General features: G+C 40.2%; 2 protein-coding genes and 1 long non-coding RNA gene across 3 annotated transcripts in view; 1 reads left to right on the plus strand and 2 right to left on the minus strand.

Moving 5' to 3' along the window:
* The window catches only part of LOC145456510 (uncharacterized), a 487,292-nt gene that overhangs the window by 438,749 nt on the left and 31,242 nt on the right, over window positions 1–17,301 (minus strand). The gene's annotated exons all lie outside the window — the stretch shown is intronic.
* LOC145456519 (protein arginine N-methyltransferase 1-like) overlaps window positions 1–17,301 on the plus strand; it is a 340,886-nt gene that overhangs the window by 80,860 nt on the left and 242,725 nt on the right. The window lies entirely within an intron of this gene.
* On the minus strand, window positions 2,467–4,297 carry LOC145456412 (uncharacterized). Its single transcript, XR_013920599.1, has 2 exons — window positions 3,896–4,297; window positions 2,467–2,746 (listed from the first exon to the last, which is right to left on the minus strand). It is a non-coding gene; the product is annotated as an uncharacterized LOC145456412 (long non-coding RNA).

Consider the following 17,301-nt stretch of genomic DNA (forward strand, 5'->3'; position numbering starts at 1 on the left):
AAAAAGGTCAACTGGGAAAATATAGTAACAGACAACCAAAACAGAAATCTTATAAAAAATGAGGAGAGGGTCATAAACCTAAGGGTGGCCGCAAAAGGCTACTTCTTAGGTGACCAAATCAGGAGAAAGAATATACTAAACATAGGGTCACAGAGCTCAGTCATAACTGACTGCAAGTTCTGTGGCCATAACGAAGATAATCTAGAGCACATACTGCTCAATTGCAGATTTGCCAAAGATATCTTTAATAAAATCAAAGGATTGATGCAGCTACAACATATGACAAAAGACGTCATATTTTATAATGACTGCAAGAAAAAAAAAACCGACTGGACTATAATAAGCATAATCAAAACAGAAATACTAAAAAGAAAATTCGGCTTCGATAAAATTAACCAAAAAGTGACAAATTATAATTCGGTCTTAAAAGCATCAATCAACAAGATTCTGAAGAAAATTCTTAAAAGGATACAGATATTTGACAATTCAAATGAAGAAACCCTTTTCAAGAACGAATTGGCGTTCTTGATAGAAGAGAATACTTAGAACCAGGGAAACAGTCAGATCTGGTAGCAGTTTTCTTATAACCAGATAACGCACAGTACCAGTACCGGTACTCAAAAATTTTATCTCGGATATTATCAATAAAAGTGACATCAAAAGATAGACAATGATTAGACCAATAATTTAATAACTTTAGAATAGATTTTGGATTAAAATTGTAGGATTTATGACCAAAATTAGAACAAGAAATGTCGATTGTCGGAAAACGCAGAGTCCGATTGTCTCAGACGCGCGCGACAATGTAACTCGACGTCGCTGATTGTTCTCATTCGTGAGAACAATCGGATGCGAAATCAAGACCGCTACTCAGTCAGGCGTGACAAACCATAGATTTTAACACTAAATCTACTAATGCAACTGGAAAATAACTGAAGAAAGAAGATAAATGAACCGCAAATTGTAAATTCGATACTGAGAATCAACAAAACACGAAAAGGAATTCACGACACAACCAAATTACGATATTGAACGGAAACAACTTGGAAAAAAACCTTGAATGATGGAAAAAGAATGATCGACGACAGACGAACGGCAGTGACGAAGGACGATGATGCAGACGCCGTGGATGATGATGACGGACCTGACGAGGACGATGACGATGAGGATGACGATGAAACTTGGAACACGGACCGGAGAATAGACACTTACGTGACCTTTGACACGGACCAATCAGGTTGGAGCAGGATGTAAACAAAGATCAAGCCCGGGCAAACTTACAATGAGCTCTTATGGAGAAAGGTTGAAAAATGAAGATATTTAGCAAAATGACACTGAAATTGGGATAGCTGGCTTTGATGAATGTTAATAACGTATAGCTAGTATGTATTTACAGTGTTCTAACCCAGAATAAACATGAATGGTGGCAAGCACGCATAAGCATCGCATGTCCAAATTAATGGATTTCTAACAACGCTAGGATGAAGCAACTATTGCTGTATTATCCTTAGTCGTATGCAATACTATAAGATTTTCGTACCGAATAGCATGTATTAGAGGAATCTTGAGACAGGATAGGTGGGGTATTCATTATGTGTGCTCGGTGTTATATGTGTTCTATTTGTAGAATCGTATATGGCAGGGTTGTAATGACTCGACTCGAGTCACGATTTTCTGAGGACTCGAGTCATTTTCTCAAAATACGGAAATGGCTCGACTCGAGCTATTGCGCATGACTCGAACCAAAGTCATATGACTCAAGACTCAGACGGCCAAGACCGACATTTCATTGCGATTTCGAAGAATAGTAAATGAACCAACCTATTGGGATTCGGTCGATTGGTACTATAGTACTTGAAAATGCGACCAGAAACTGTTAAAAGTGAGGAAAATTAGTATATTATAAATGGAAACCATTCAATATCACCAAACAGAGGTATAAAAGTGGGTTTAACAAGACTTTAACTGGAAACTGAGCAGTCAGCACAATGACTTGGACTCGAGTCATAATACCATGACTCGGACTCGAACCTCTGTTTGATGACTTGGACTTGACTCGGTGGTGAATTGAAAATGACTCGAGTCAAAACTATAAAAGTGAGATTGACTTCTGACTCAGAGCCTTGTGACTTGGTTACAACCCTGGTATATGGTATAGTCCAGTCTGTATCATTATCTAGCAAATTACTGTTACACTGGGCACTTGTCTGCATATTCAATAATCAACATATTAATATAATATATGTTAGGGAACATGATCCGTTCCCAGCTGAAATCGTCATTTTCTGCTCTAGCTCGTGTATTGAATCAATCAGGTTAAATGCCGCATAAACACTGTGCTAATAGCCTGTGTAACTTGGAGATTGCTACCCAGACCGTTCCTGGTGTGCCCTTGTACCTTTCCTAGAGCCGATAACATGCACGGAAGAATGTAAAATCTGGATAAAAGCATGTGGACTTTCTATAGCCATCTGAATTCTCATTTTATTAATAAAATGATGTATGCATTATTGTACCAAAAATATTGAATCGTCACATTTAGACACAATTTTGCGTTTCAAAATGAGTCCAAACTGAAACTAGGTGTGTGTCATATTATTCCACTCCAGTGCTTGATGGTGTGCAATGGATTGAAATTGTTGAAAGCAATATATTCAATAATGAGATGGATAGTTGATGACATTGGTAGAGGTCGACATGAGTCGGATGAGTACGCCTTGATAGGTGCCTGCACAGCAGTGTTGCTCTGTAAAATAAACAATAAACATATTATATATTTTGTGCAGGCTTGATGGATATCTTCTATGAAGCTGCAGAAAGAGGAAGTTGATGGATAAAACGCAAGAAAATCAAATTTCTGGAAGAAGTATAGAAGCACAAAACAGGAAACTCGTCCAAGAAAATTACAAATTGACGGACAATTATTGCTAGTGAAGTTCAGCTCTCATAGCACCATAGTGTCAAAAGATGTGGAGAAGCTGATGAAATTACATACTGGACTACATTAAATTCTTTCTGAATTGCCCGACTTATCCTACTGAAGTCAAATTTCTATCATTGTAGTAAGCATAGTGTTAAACCATTGGGTGAACTGTATGTAACTGCTTCATGAAATTTCGATTTGGCTATGTAAAGATGTGGTTCTTAAAAATGCACCATTTGCATTCATTCGTGAATTCTCAAATCTAGAATGATTATTGACTGTAATGAACTGATTAAGAAAAAACGCCCTGCTCATTGCGATTACATTCACAATAAAATTACATACAACTTTAAAAGGATTGATGGATTGTGGTGCACTAACTTTTGTGCGAGAACTATTCACATGGAGCTATGGTGCACCAAGAGATGCTACCATGGCAGAAAAGGGATTTGCCATTGAGTCTGAAATCAAGAAATTAAATCTAGATTTTAATATTCCTGCACATGATTGCCACACACCGTCAAATGTCAGGGCCAAACTGTTCCACAACAAGAAAGATGGCGAGACATCGTATTCATATTAACCAACTGATCGGAAGAATCAAGGAGTATAAAATTTTGTCCGTTGTCATATTATGCAACATTGTGTATCAACTATGGACTAATTGGCTTACTCTAATTCAAGATTAAAAATTAAAAATGAATGACGCAACATATTTGGCAATTGTGCAAATTCAGTTCCATTGCGAATATTGTAATGCCTAATAGCATGCTACAGATCCTAATTGCGCGGTTCCATGGTCAGTGTGTAGCCTACCAACAGTGCATGTCTATTCATTCCAGTGGTGTGCATTGAATCTCATTTAGATGCCCAATTTGTTGAATGAACATTTTTCCAGGTGCAGATGTTGTAGGATTATTTGTGTGAGTGAAATGTTATGAACCCGAAGACACTAGATACACCAAAATCTACCTTGAGGCAGGAGTTGATGGGTAGCGAGTACGGTCGAGAGATGGCTTGGCAATCACGATGGAGCTCACTGATGATGATGCAAATCACAATGTATGTCTTTCAGCCCTTGTAGCTTCAGGTGTTGGAGCGTCTTAATCCATGCATATACATGAGAGCATATATCATAGGGTTACCATATTTTGGAAATCTGAAAAGAGGACACTTTTTGAGACTTGCAAAACCGGATGAGAATTCTCAAAAATGGTAAATTTTTCCTACTTTGTGGGCGGTTGACCAAAAAAAATGTCAATTTTCTCGCCAGCGACCAAAATACTGTTTTTTCCTTCACTTGAGCAGGTGCATGGCATCTCAGTCGAATTTGCTATGAATATGACCAAAATTCTCAAAAACGGGGACAAAATCTCAAAAGAGAGAGAAAGAGAGAGAGAATTTTTTATTCATCATCGCAAAATAACAAAACAGTAAAAAAAAAAAAATAGCATAAACTTCAGAATCACGGACACATACAAAAAATGGTGACAGTGTCAATTTCAAAGCAAATGAGATGTGTACGAATATGATATACAGTTCATAGAATTGGCCAATATGTTTTACGATTGCAAGATGAAGCTGCAGCGAAGTGATCTGTTGATCATCGAGTCTGCTGCAGCTGATCGAAGTAGATTGGCTATAAATTGCATACATTGTACTGCAACAGTGAATTGTAAAACTGACTGGGTAAATGTAAGAGCACATGTTAGGATAAATGGAGGAAAAGAACAAATTGTACTGGTCTGAAACAAACAAGATAGATTGACCGGTACTAGTTCGCACTAAAATATATTTTTGCTTTTTTATGATTCAATAAGGAAGGCACGATACATGGTTTTGAATACATATAAAGTATTGCTCCTAATATGCGAAGGAATGGAGTTCCATATCAGAGGACCTTGATAGGCAATGGTTTTGTGATGAGCCTTAGGTAAATACAGATTCATAACAGAACCTCTTGTAAAATGAGAATGATGTTCACTGATAGGTGTAAAATAGTCCGAGAAAATGTCAGGTAGGGTGTTATTGTAGAACTTATGCATCAAGATGCCGACTTCAAATCTATAAATATCATCAATTTTCAAAATTTTTAAATTATAATATAAAGGGTTAACGTGATCTCTACGGTTGGCAAGGCATATTAGCTTGATGGCTTTATTTTGCAGGCTCCTAACTCAATTCAAATGTTTCTCCCATGTGGATCCCCAGAGAATGATACCATAAGTTAGATGAGAGTGAAATAAGGTATGATAAATCATTATCCGAGTGGACTGTGGTAAGATAAAACGTCACTTTCGAATGATACCTATGGTTCTAAATAGCTTGATGCAAATAGAGGTTATATGTTCACCCCATGTCAGATTGTTATCAATAACTATACCTAAATAATGTATGCTTTTCTGTAGAATCAGGCTTTCCCTATTCAGCCTTATATCAATCTTACTATTCGAGTTCCTTCCAAAGAGCATACAGTGAGTTTTTGAGGTATTTATGGTTAATCTATTTTTATTCATCCAATCCAATATTTTTTGCAGGTTTGAGTTGCAAGAGGACTCCAAGTCAGTTATATTGTTCGACGACAGCATCAGAGATGTGTCATCTGCAAATAACTGGATAGTAAACTCAGAGGCATTATTTAAGTCATTTATCTAGATCAAAAACAAGAAGGGACCTAGAACGGATCCTTGTGGTACACCCATTTCAACTATTGATTTATCATTTCAACTATTGATTTATCAGACACTACTAGCCGCGCAAAGAGCGATAATTTTTTGAAGTTCATAAGTCAATAATATTGTCATTTGACTATATTGCGTGCCTGTTGTATATCGCTGGGCTAATTTTGCGAGGACTGGGCTATTCGGCGCTTGGACATACCGATATCGACAGATGCGACCAACATGCGTCAATCATTTCGGGCCTATGTTTCGTAGTCGACGGTCTTAGTGCGAGCGCAAACGCAATGTCGCATATGTTGAACGACACTTTGTCTCGTAATCGCGAATATAGTTAGACCCAATCTGATACATTAGGTGTTCTACCATTTTCACAAAAGGGCAACAATATTAAAAACAAGAAATCGAGTAACAAAATGTTGCGCCAAGCTTGTAGAAAATTTTTACCTTCGATAAATCTACCGAAAATTATTCTGCGCTATTGTAGTGTACGAAGATATACCAATACGTGAAAGGCTGATGGATCTGTCAATGCGTCGGAACTGATATTTTAGTCATCCCATCTCAAGTGTTGCGGCCAGACTAATGAAATTTTTGGTTGGCCTTGCAAGTTCACAATCTGTGCAATCCATTTTTGATGATATTATAAATTTCGGAAATGACCTCGCGGGCCACTCAAAACCTTCTCGAGGGCCACATGTGGCCCGCGGGCCACGGGTTGGCCGGCCCTGGTATACAACAATCGTTGCTTATAATCCGAAAAATTGTCAAAACTCCATGCATTTGGACACACCATGCTGATGCGTGCTTGCCACCATTCAAGTTTATTCTAGGTTAGAACACTGTAAAAACATACTAGCTATGCGTTATTACCATTCATCAAAGCCAGCTATCCCCAATTCAATGTCATTTTGCTAAAAATCTTCATTTTTCACCCTTTCTCCATAAGAGCTCATTGTAAGTTTGCCCGGGCTTGATCTTTGTTTACATCCTGCTGCAACCTGATTGGTCCGTGTCAAAGGTCACGTAAGTGTCTATTGCAATTGTGTGAATGGTTTGGTATGTATGTGCGCGTGAATGATTTTACCGTGACTGATCTTTTCTGAGTGCTGAAGTGTGAATGAACATAGATAAATATATATATAACTTTCAATTTCTTGTATTGCAATTCTTTCGGAATAAAATTGGGATCGTTGCGGCGACCGAAAAAAAAAATAAGCATCGGCCTGGCTGATGCGAAACCCTTGTGGTACAACCGATACTTCCAATCACTTGCACACCCAGGAAGAGTATGGCCTTTTAGGCCTTCATATTCCGACCCCGGGATCTGTGTCAGCTTGACTGGCCAGTATCCCAGTCACAAGTATGGTGGCGGCGGGACAAGCCTCCGCAGACGCCCCCAGCCAAAGCCTGCTTGTGACAGCCGTTTGCACCTAAAAAGCAGAGAAACTTTGAAGGAAACAAACGAAGAAGCAACCTGAGTTGGGAGCTTAGGAGTCCTACGACTCCTAAGTGACCTATTACGGGCGCTTGTGGCAATAGTGCCGTGGTGTAATGCCACTGCGCTGTCACAAGCGTGACGGGGTGGAGGTTTACTGCGGTTCCTCCAGGTTACCCCTAAAAAAAAAAAAAATAAGCATCGGCCTGGCTGATGCGAAACCCTTGTGGTACAACCGATACTTCCAATCACTCTCACACCTAGGAGAAGTATGGCCGTCAGGCCTTCATGCTCCGACCCCGGGATCTGTGTCAGCTTGCCTGGCCAGTATCCCAGTCACAAGTATGGTGGCGGCGGGACAAGCCTCCGCAGACGCCCCCAGCCAAAGCCTGCTTGTGACAGCCGTTTGCACCTAAAAAGCAGAGAAACTTTGAAGGAAACAAACGAAGAAGCAACCTGAGTTGGGAGCTTAGGAGTCCTACGACTCCTAAGTGACCTATTACGGGCGCTTGTGGCAATAGTGCCGTGGTGTAATGCCACTGCACTGTCACAAGCGTGACGGGGCGGAGGTTTACTGCGGTTCCTCCAGGTTACCCCTAAAAAAAGAAAAAAAAGAAGTACTTCTACTCGTACTTGAGTAGATTTTCACTCGTACTTGAGTAGATTTTTTCGTCACTACTTCTACTTCTACTTGAGTAGCTTTCTTGACTACTTTGACCATACCTCTGGTAACGTCCGTAAACTACCAAGGGAGTTTTAAAATCGTAGACTCTGAGAATGTAGAAGTTGCATTAATATTTTTGTCAACTTGTCGAGCTTGGAAATAATTTTCTGCGCTTTGGTAGGACGATCCTCACGCTATATCTATTTGACATTAGCGTCGTTGTAATTTAAAAATATCTGTAGCTTGTCTCGGTGCGACTTTATCGATATGCATACCTCCAACACGCATTGTAACTTCATGAAAACTGGTTTATCGCTGATAAAAGAATTGACCCTGATGTTGGCTAATGAATCTAATGATTGTGACCCAAAGATCGACGGGAAGTAATTGTGGTGATGTAAAATTATATTTCAAGATATATTCTAATACAGTGGTTTCCAACCGGGGGGAATTTTTGGGTGTCTTTGTCGAGAAGATGAGCGATAATTTTGTTACATCTGTATATCGAACGGCTACATTCAGTGGCCAGTATGTTTTATGGGATTCTTTTTGCCCCGTGAAACGTAAAATGAATTTGATAACGACCCTGGTAAACAGGGCCCTCAGGATCTGCAGTAACGGTAAATTGGATTCTGAAATAAATACCGTCAAATCTATTTTTCATACCAATGGCTGTCCAGAGCACATTGTCAAATTAACTATTGAACGCAAAATCCAAGCTTTTCGTAAAGAAAAGTCGTTTGTACCGAGATGGTACCCAATATATTTGCATCTGCCGTGGATTGGCACAGTCTGTAACAGGTTTGAAACACAAAATTAGGTCCTGCGTGAGTCATTGTTCGCCACAAGTGGAACTCTGTGTCCTATGTGCCGATGAGACAGTCGGTATATGTGGGTCGCATGTCTCAGCGTGTGCAACAAAGAATTCGTCAACATGTTCCTCGTCAATTTAGAAAATCGCGGGATGATGACATATCTCCGTCATCATCACAGTCTCTAGTTACCGTGCGTGATTATGATCTGCCGCCAGAAGAAACATCTCTATACCCTGGGATTAGTTCATTAGTGCTGTGTTGTCATTCGGCTATTTTACAGCCAAATTTGTGTCTGTAATAACTAGAACCCGACCGATTATCGGCTCGCCGATAATATCGAGTCGATATCACACTTGGAAAGAAATATCGGTATCGGCCATTGGAGGTAACAAAATATCGGCCATTTTTGTGACGTCACAACATTAGGTCTTCACTGCATGTCGGTAGACTATAAAAATAAATGTCCAAGCTGCATAGTGCGTACGGGCCAGTAGGCGTATGTGAAAAATATACTTTCAACGTTACACCGCAGTGACTTCGTGGGAACAGCTGACCGGCAGACCTCTCGCGGCACATACGTTAAAATCACTGTTGTCGGGAAGTTCGTGTTACCGTATCACCAAGTTACTTGTTTACGTTGGAAAACGCCATTGTGACGTCATCTTCATAAAAAGTCGCTTGCAGCCCTTGCCCCACCACCCGATATTGTCACGAGCAATGTTCCCTCTAAGCTGCGCACGTGCGCAAATGCGCAGTGCTAAAACGGTCTCTGCGCACAGAAAATCTACGCTGCGCACAAAAAATCAGAAATAATGTTTTTTTTTTATAGTTGTTGCGCACTGTTGTCCAATGGACCACACAGGCGCGCAGATTCGTGAAAATTAAAATGGATCATTGCCAGGGCCAAATAGTGTTATCATTGAAGTCTGAAACCGAGGTACAAGTGCGTCCCGCAAATATAACTATTGCGCTCCGTGAAGAAATGAGAGTTCATAATCACCTGTGCCTCGTACACGTGAGCGATACTGATATCATTTCAATAGCGCGTTATTTTCTGGTTATGGCGAAATAACATGGTTTAACAAAGTTATAAATAACAATGGGCTAGCTCGAAGTTAATCTGCGAGAAACTAACGAATGATAGTCTTCTCCGCGTGGCATGAACATTAGGGCTCTTCATAAATGACTTTTTTCTCAAATCCTACTGGCTACTTGATAAAATTGTTAGGTTACCTAATTTAAGCCTACACTCCTAATTTGGTTCAATTCCAACCACTAGCCGCATTGCTACAGGAGAAGAAAGTTTCGATTTATTATATAAAAATAAATATTGAAAAATTTGAAAATTTTCTGTTCACGCCATGAAAGTGGTATGTTGTCTATAGAAACGATGTTCACCAAATTTGGTTCAATTCCAACCAGTGGAAGCGGAGTTATTGCAATCGAAAAATTTTGTATTTGAGTAAAATAGTATTCACGGTGACCGATTCTTTGTTTATTTATTATAGTTGTGCTCACCGTAAATACTATTTTATTGAAATCAAAATTTTTCGACGGCAATAACTCCGCTTCCACTGGTTGGAATTGAACCAAATTTGGTGAATATCGTTTCTATCGACAACCTAACACTTTCATGGGGTGAACAGAAAATTTTCAAATTTTTTGTTATTTAATTTTATATAATAAATGGAAACTTTCTTCTCCTGTAGCAATGCGGCTACTGGTTGGAATTGAACCAAATTTGGTGTGTAGGCTTAAATTAGGTAACCTGACAATTTTATCAAGTAGCCAGTAGGATTTGAGAAAAAAAGTCATTTTTGAAGAGCCCTAATGAACATTGCGTAAGATTTACTCAGGAACGTAACTTTCGCACCCCAAACCCCCCAATTGGAGGGGCCGAGCTCGAAGGGGGTCCAAAATTATTTCGAGAATTAACATAAATCATGATGTATTTTTTGAAATTTTTCAGGAAATTTTTTCGCGCTACGCGCGTTTTATTATTGCAAGATATCTGATTATTGGGTACCCTTTCCCAACATTAATTAGGCATGATTTATAGAAATGGGCAGTTGGGCGTCGGCCTTTACCGCACCGTGACGCGCCATGAAGACATATGAAGTTAAAGGCTATGTAGCACGCGAATCCAAGAAGTGCGCCAGAACGATCAGCAGCGAGAAAACCTTGGGCGAAAAAGACTGCCCCGGTGCTGACCGAAAACTTCGATATATACAAATATATGTGTAATTGACCATGTCCATGGGTGCCTAAATGGCTGGCGCCGAATGAAGAAGCCTAGAGCCGTAGGGGGGTCTGGGGGGCGAAGCCCTCCAGTAGTTAGTTTTATCACCCTGTTGGAGGGTGGTTGCGCACAGTTGTCCGAGGGCCTGCGCAGCGAGTTGGCGTGTTTGCGCAGACTCTTGAAAAATTAGAGGGAACATTGGTCACGAGCCGCCACTGTTGAAATCTCAGGTAAACACCATTGATTCGTAGTTTAGGTCACGCGACTGCAAATAATTATGTCACAACACGTCCAGTCACATTAACTGGTCGTTACAAGTTTACGACGTTTAATAGAAGCATATCATCTGTATGGTAACGAGTTTAGACTGTCAAATACATTCTACTGTCACTGCATGGTTTCATAGTAAAAATATAATTGCCCACGAGCCATGACACTGCACCGAAGCAATGCACAATCGGCCGGTGAAGACATTTTGTCGCAGTAGCCGTACCAGACTAGTTGGGCTGAGGTAGTGTCTTTCTCATACCCAACATACTTTTACTGTTTTATGGGAATATTTTTGCACTATTATATGCCCTTTTTTAAAATTCAATTCCATAGTATTTGTTGCTTAATCACATGCAAGAATTTAGAGCAGTGGTTCTTAACCTTTTTTCCTCCAGCGCCCCCTTTCAAAAATTATCGTGCTCTAGCGCTCCCCAGCCCAAATTGTAAGGACTGTACTTCATCAGCCCCCCTACAAAACGATTGTCTTGCTCACCCATAGCGTGATAAACCAAACATTTTTTTGCTTCATCCCTGAGAACCCCATCGCGTGATTTCGATGGTCAGCAAATATTTGTATAATGCATGATTGAATAGGGGGTAATTGCATATATATGTCGCTATAAACTTTTTATCCTCTCAGCCCAAGTAATCAGATTTTTCAGTAGCGCTGAGTGAGTCGTTGTCTTGGAAATTGAAGGGCGCGTACTTATTAATTAAACATATTCGGGCGTGCCCGTTGGTACAATCACTTCGTTACATGATGTTATTTTGTTACCTCTTGTCCGCTATAGAGTCAAAAGATATTGCAACGCCTAAACGTAATAAATTAAAGTAAGAACACGATTTAAAATTGGTATTTCATCACTGGCAAATAATTTTTCTCTGATGGATGTTATTTGTCCTTTGGGGTGCAGACTGCGACGACATGATGATTTGGCATGAGCGATTTAAGCACCTATGGACAATTAGACGCAGCAATTAGAGCATTTCAATATGAGATTACAAAATATTCTTACTCGTATCTCTGGCTTCATTGATGTGGCGCCCTCTGCCCTTTCCGAAACGTTCGTAGCTGCATACGAGAGAAAATAGCTTACACGTAAGTAGTCTTCGGAGACGCATATTGTAGCATAACCTTGTTATATGATTACGCGTGGAAATAGCAAATGTGCAATTTCAAATACAAGGATATACAGCCGGGGTTCTTGAAGTGTTGGTCGCGACCCACGTTTGTTTTAAGTACCAGAACCGTAGATGCTATTACTTGATTTATGAAAAATTTGCGACAGATATTTCAATTACAAAATTTCGTTCTGTAAGACCGGAGTAAAATGTAAATATTCAAGTCCCTAATCTAGCCAGTACTAGCAAAAAATTAACGGCACAGATAATTTGCTTTGAGAATGTGATTGATCAAAACTACTATGTTAGGGTTGCCATAAGTCCGGAATTTCCCGGACATGTCCGGAATTTCACTGTTAAAACTGCGTCCGGGAGGAATTTCTAAAATATTCCTAAATGTCCGGAATTTTGATGACATGGAGTAAAATCATATATTTCTCGTAAATTAACACAAACAATATTATTTTGGCCAGATTTATGCTACGTTAAATTTTCCTTCGCGCTGTGTGCGATTTATCAACACATAAATAAATAAAATAGCATTCATTTACAGAAATAAGTCTAATTGTAATCGCAATTACAAGATAACGGTATATTCATAGAGTAGGTCTAGGCCGTTTTAATGCTTTGTTCAAAGATTGATTCTAAAACCGAGGGGTAGTTTGCCTTTATTCTGGGGTTCGCGAAGATGTTGAACGTAATCAGCTTCCAAAATAGGCTGTGAGTAAGTCCGGGCAAATTTGCCCACCTTTACTTATAGTCATCTGTAGGGCAAATTTTGCACCGTTTGCAACTTTTTTTTACAGCTCCCAGCAGCTTCCCAAATACTCAGGAGTTATCCAGTATGGTGTTTCAAGTTGTTTTGGGGAATCTTACATTGCAACGTTTTACAACTTTTCTCCATTTTTTCATGCAACTTTTTCCAATATTTTCGATTTTTTAGGCAACTTTTTTCGATTTTTCATGCAAGTTTTTGCAATTTTGTTCGATTTTTCATGCAACCAACTTTTTACTGGAAATAATTGGCCCTCTATGCAAATTGATCGCTTGATTATGTCACTGTCGTTTAAATTTAAGGTACTTTCTGATTTGACGTACATTCAGGCTAGATCCCCGTGAATTGTATTTTCACTGTCTTCATTTTTTTAGACTATTGATTTTCTTGAAGTCGCCAACATTGAGTTTCGCTACAGTTCCTTGCATACGGGATCGATTTGAGTATCTAATACCCTAATAATTCCAAGCATCTTGTCAATAAATGCAAATTTCAGGTGGAACTTTTTGTGAAAAATAGATGCAACTTTCCGCGGATTTTGACTGCAACAAAAACTTGCCCTAGTAATCAGCTTATCAAATTTGGAGCTGGACCACGACAAATTGGAAATGGAGTCGCGCCCATAAAAGGTAGGAAGCCACCGGATGTGCGGTGTTTATATAGCTCAGTGGTGCAGTGCGCACCGGCATTAGGCTGATAAATAAACTTGTCGGTGTGACACGAACATGACTTAACGGTGCACAATTATGCTCCTTGCATTTTCGAAGTCATCATTCTCCATCACCAGCTCTATACCGATAACTCTCATCACGTGGGCGAAGAGAGGATCAAACTTGTATAGTAATATGTGGAGGAACCGGTATTATTAACATATTTCCTTCAAATCATTTACCGACCAGATGCATCCCAGAAGTGGGCCCAAAATCTGTGTATTTTGTACGGGATGGGCTGAAAAAATTGGGCCTCGGCCCTTGTTACAACTTACAAAACACAACCACATACTCCTGAACCGGATCGTGACCACCTCTAGTCGATAGACAAAGCTTTGCTGATGTGACGTCATATTGATCGACAATGTGAGCATGCCTCATTTTATATTCCACTAGTGGGCGCTAACGAGCGTCCGGAATTTGTGTCACAAAAATATGGTAACCCTATACCAGAGGTCTCAAACACGCGGCCCGCAGGCCGCATGCGGCCCGCAAGAGTATTTTGTGCGGCCCGCGACGGCATTTTGGAATTTCAAGTATTCGACAATATATTCCAGTGCCATATATCTTTTTAGATATAAGAACTTGAAGTTCACCCTAAAACTGCTTTGAAAACATTGAAATCTCAACAAACTACACTATCACATCACTTTTAAAAGCTACCATGTGGTAGAAGATCAGCTATTACATCACATTTCTAGTTTATGATGATAAAACATGATCCGTTGATGATTCGTGACTGGAAATTGTGAATTGATTTTGTGCGATCTTTCGTAAAATTACTCGATTTCGGATTGACTGGGTGAATAAATAAAAATTACTCGAGATGAGTCGAATCAAACGTTAAAATTGGAGACGGACTTGCGACTTGCAACGGTGACTTGGCAATTCTACGGATGCAACAATCCATAAAACTGTCATGGGGAATAGTAATCTATCAAAAGGTCGTAGATTGCGTTGCGTAGGGTGTATATAGCTATCTAATCAGGACAGTATGGCAACCATCGGCATTATGTTACCCCGCGACGCATAGTTGGTTACATGCTGGGTGTTGTCCGATCTCTTTAGCCTTGTTATTATTGGTGCGAGTAAGGTAGCAGTACGCTCCACAGCTGTAACACCAATGAATTCATCGGCGATTGGACATTTCTATTCCATGAGTTCTTAACCAGGGTCCGCAGACCCCTTCGGGGTACGGAGCACCACATCATGGGGTACGAGATGCATTGTGGAATTAGGCCTATATGCTGTGGAATATTTTCTTGACCAATTTATACAACTGGAAAATTGTCTTCGCGCTAGGCGCGATTTTACGTGTTTGGGCTTTCTAATGAAATTGTGTTGAAAATGTCCAGGTGCTACGATAAATGTTATTGTAAGCACGAGGGGTACGATCACTAAGGTTAAGAAACATTGCTATTACTATGGCTCAATAATGATTATATTCAAGTTGTTATTGATATGTTCCAGTAATAATCGAAGGCAAAGTATGACGCTGATTTAATTTGACTTCGGCAATTACAAAGTAACAATAGCCTACTTATCACGACTATATCATAACCCGGATTAGGCTACACCGCTCAAATGCTCTGCTATCAGATCAATCTTCAGTATAGATTTTAGAATATTCTACATATAATTGTGGCACGTCAAAGGTCCACTAGCTGAAATATTATAACCCGACAGTTTGACGATGTCATGATCATGATTCGACCTCTTGCATGATGTCTATAACTCAATATTTGAACAAATAATGCCCGGCATAAAAACAATTTTATTCAAATATTTGAAAATATGATTTTTTCCGTGTCAAGGGTGAATAACACAACAGTAAATTAAATTTTCATGAAGTTTGTGGAATGCCTGTCTTGAAGCTCCCGTCAAACAAGGGATACTTGGAAATTCTGCTTTGAATATCCCTATTATTGGTGGTGCGGCCCGCGGCGTCATCAAAACTAAGAAATTGGCCCGCGAGCACATTTGAGTTTGAGACCTCTGCCCTATACTATGTGCTTCTTTTAAATTCGCAATATTGTTTGATGCCGCAACAGGCTACTAATGTCATATGTATCCTAGCTTGCAAGGGTAATTGTCATGCAGCTTATGTGAGAGATAATTGGTGTTCTCGTTGACACCGGCACCGTGCTGGTCACCGCGGATCATTGTGAGATTGTGTTTAATAAGGTCTCGGAAAGGAAACGTACTTGTGTGAATAAAAAATTTTGCGGTACGAATGACGGAGGGGGGTGCGAATGGTACGAATGAATAGCAGTGACCGCAGCGACGTAGTTGTCGATAAGTTGGCTATTTTGACTGGTTACATATTGCCGAGCGTATATACTCTGTAATCGAAGATCGTGGCACATTCGAATCGGCCATGGCGCACCTAACCAAGTTATACCGGAAGAAAAAGAACATCATGTATGCTAGACATTTACTAGCAACTGCTAAGCAAGACTCTAGCGAGACTGTCGCTGAGTTCTCTGAGAAGTTGATCGCCCTATCGCGCGATTGCAATTTCGAAGTTGTTAGTGCAGAAGAGCACAAGATGGAGGCCGTACGAGATGCCCTAATTTCAGGCTTGCGCTCATCTGGTATTAGATTGCGTCTTCTTGAACATGATGAGCTAACACTCGAAAAAGCCATGCAGATAGCCGACTCTCTTGAACGGGCACAATCATTTTCCTCGTCCTATGAAATCTCTCCTCCTACCGCTAACATGGTTTAGGGAAATCAGGAACTGCAGAAGATTCTCTCCTCCTACCGCTAACATGGTTTCGGGAAATCAGGAACTGCAGAAGATTCCACATCCGCCAGAACAATTGCCTGCATTGTCCCACAGCTCTGAATTGGCTGTGAAGTGCTCTGAAATGATGTTATTTCGTGACCTCCTGTCTGCGATCTCAAAAATATACAATCGCCCAAACGTACTAAACTAAAAGATCAAACGATTTCAAATAGGTATTTCTTCAATCGCATATAATTTTTCCCTGCGGGCTGGTATTTGTCTCGTGAGGTTCAGATTGCCAAGACAGGAACATTTAGGTGCCAGTCATTTAGACGCCTATGGACTATTAAACCCACATGCAAGTATTTTGTATATATAACGAAGTTTTCGGTCAGCATAATTTTCGGCCAAGGTTTTCTCGCTGCCGATCGTTCTGGCACACTTTTTGCAGTCGCGAGTTACATGCCCTAAAACTTTATTATGTCTTTGTGCGTCGTGGCGAGGTAATGGCCAACGCTGATATGCCCCATTTCTATAAATCTTGCGCATTTTTTCTTGTGGGAAGAGTACCCAATACTCAAGATACTTGGCAACTTGATGTCGCGTACAGCGCGAAAAAAATTTGATAAAGTTGCTTAAATTTTCAAAAAAAAAATTATAATTTTGGGCCCCTTCGAGCTCCCCCCCCCAATTGGGGGGTTTGGGGTGCGGCAGTTACGGCCCTTGGCAGACGAACCGTCAAAACGAACCAACCAGTGGGGCAAACCAACCGTCAGAACGAACCACTTCCCTGCACAAAAATGAAGAACGAACCACTTCCCTGCACAAAAATGAAGCAACTGTTTCCGGTGTGGTCGGCAAAAACATTCGGCATTCTTACTAGTGATGAAAGTTACATGTAGAAAGTAGTTCGTTCGTATTTCGTGACCATCATTCATA

This window comes from Botryllus schlosseri, chromosome 14 (assembly GCF_051294905.1).
Source record: "Botryllus schlosseri isolate E-star chromosome 14, Bs_hap1, whole genome shotgun sequence".
Taxonomy (NCBI): Eukaryota; Metazoa; Chordata; class Ascidiacea; order Stolidobranchia; family Styelidae; genus Botryllus; species Botryllus schlosseri.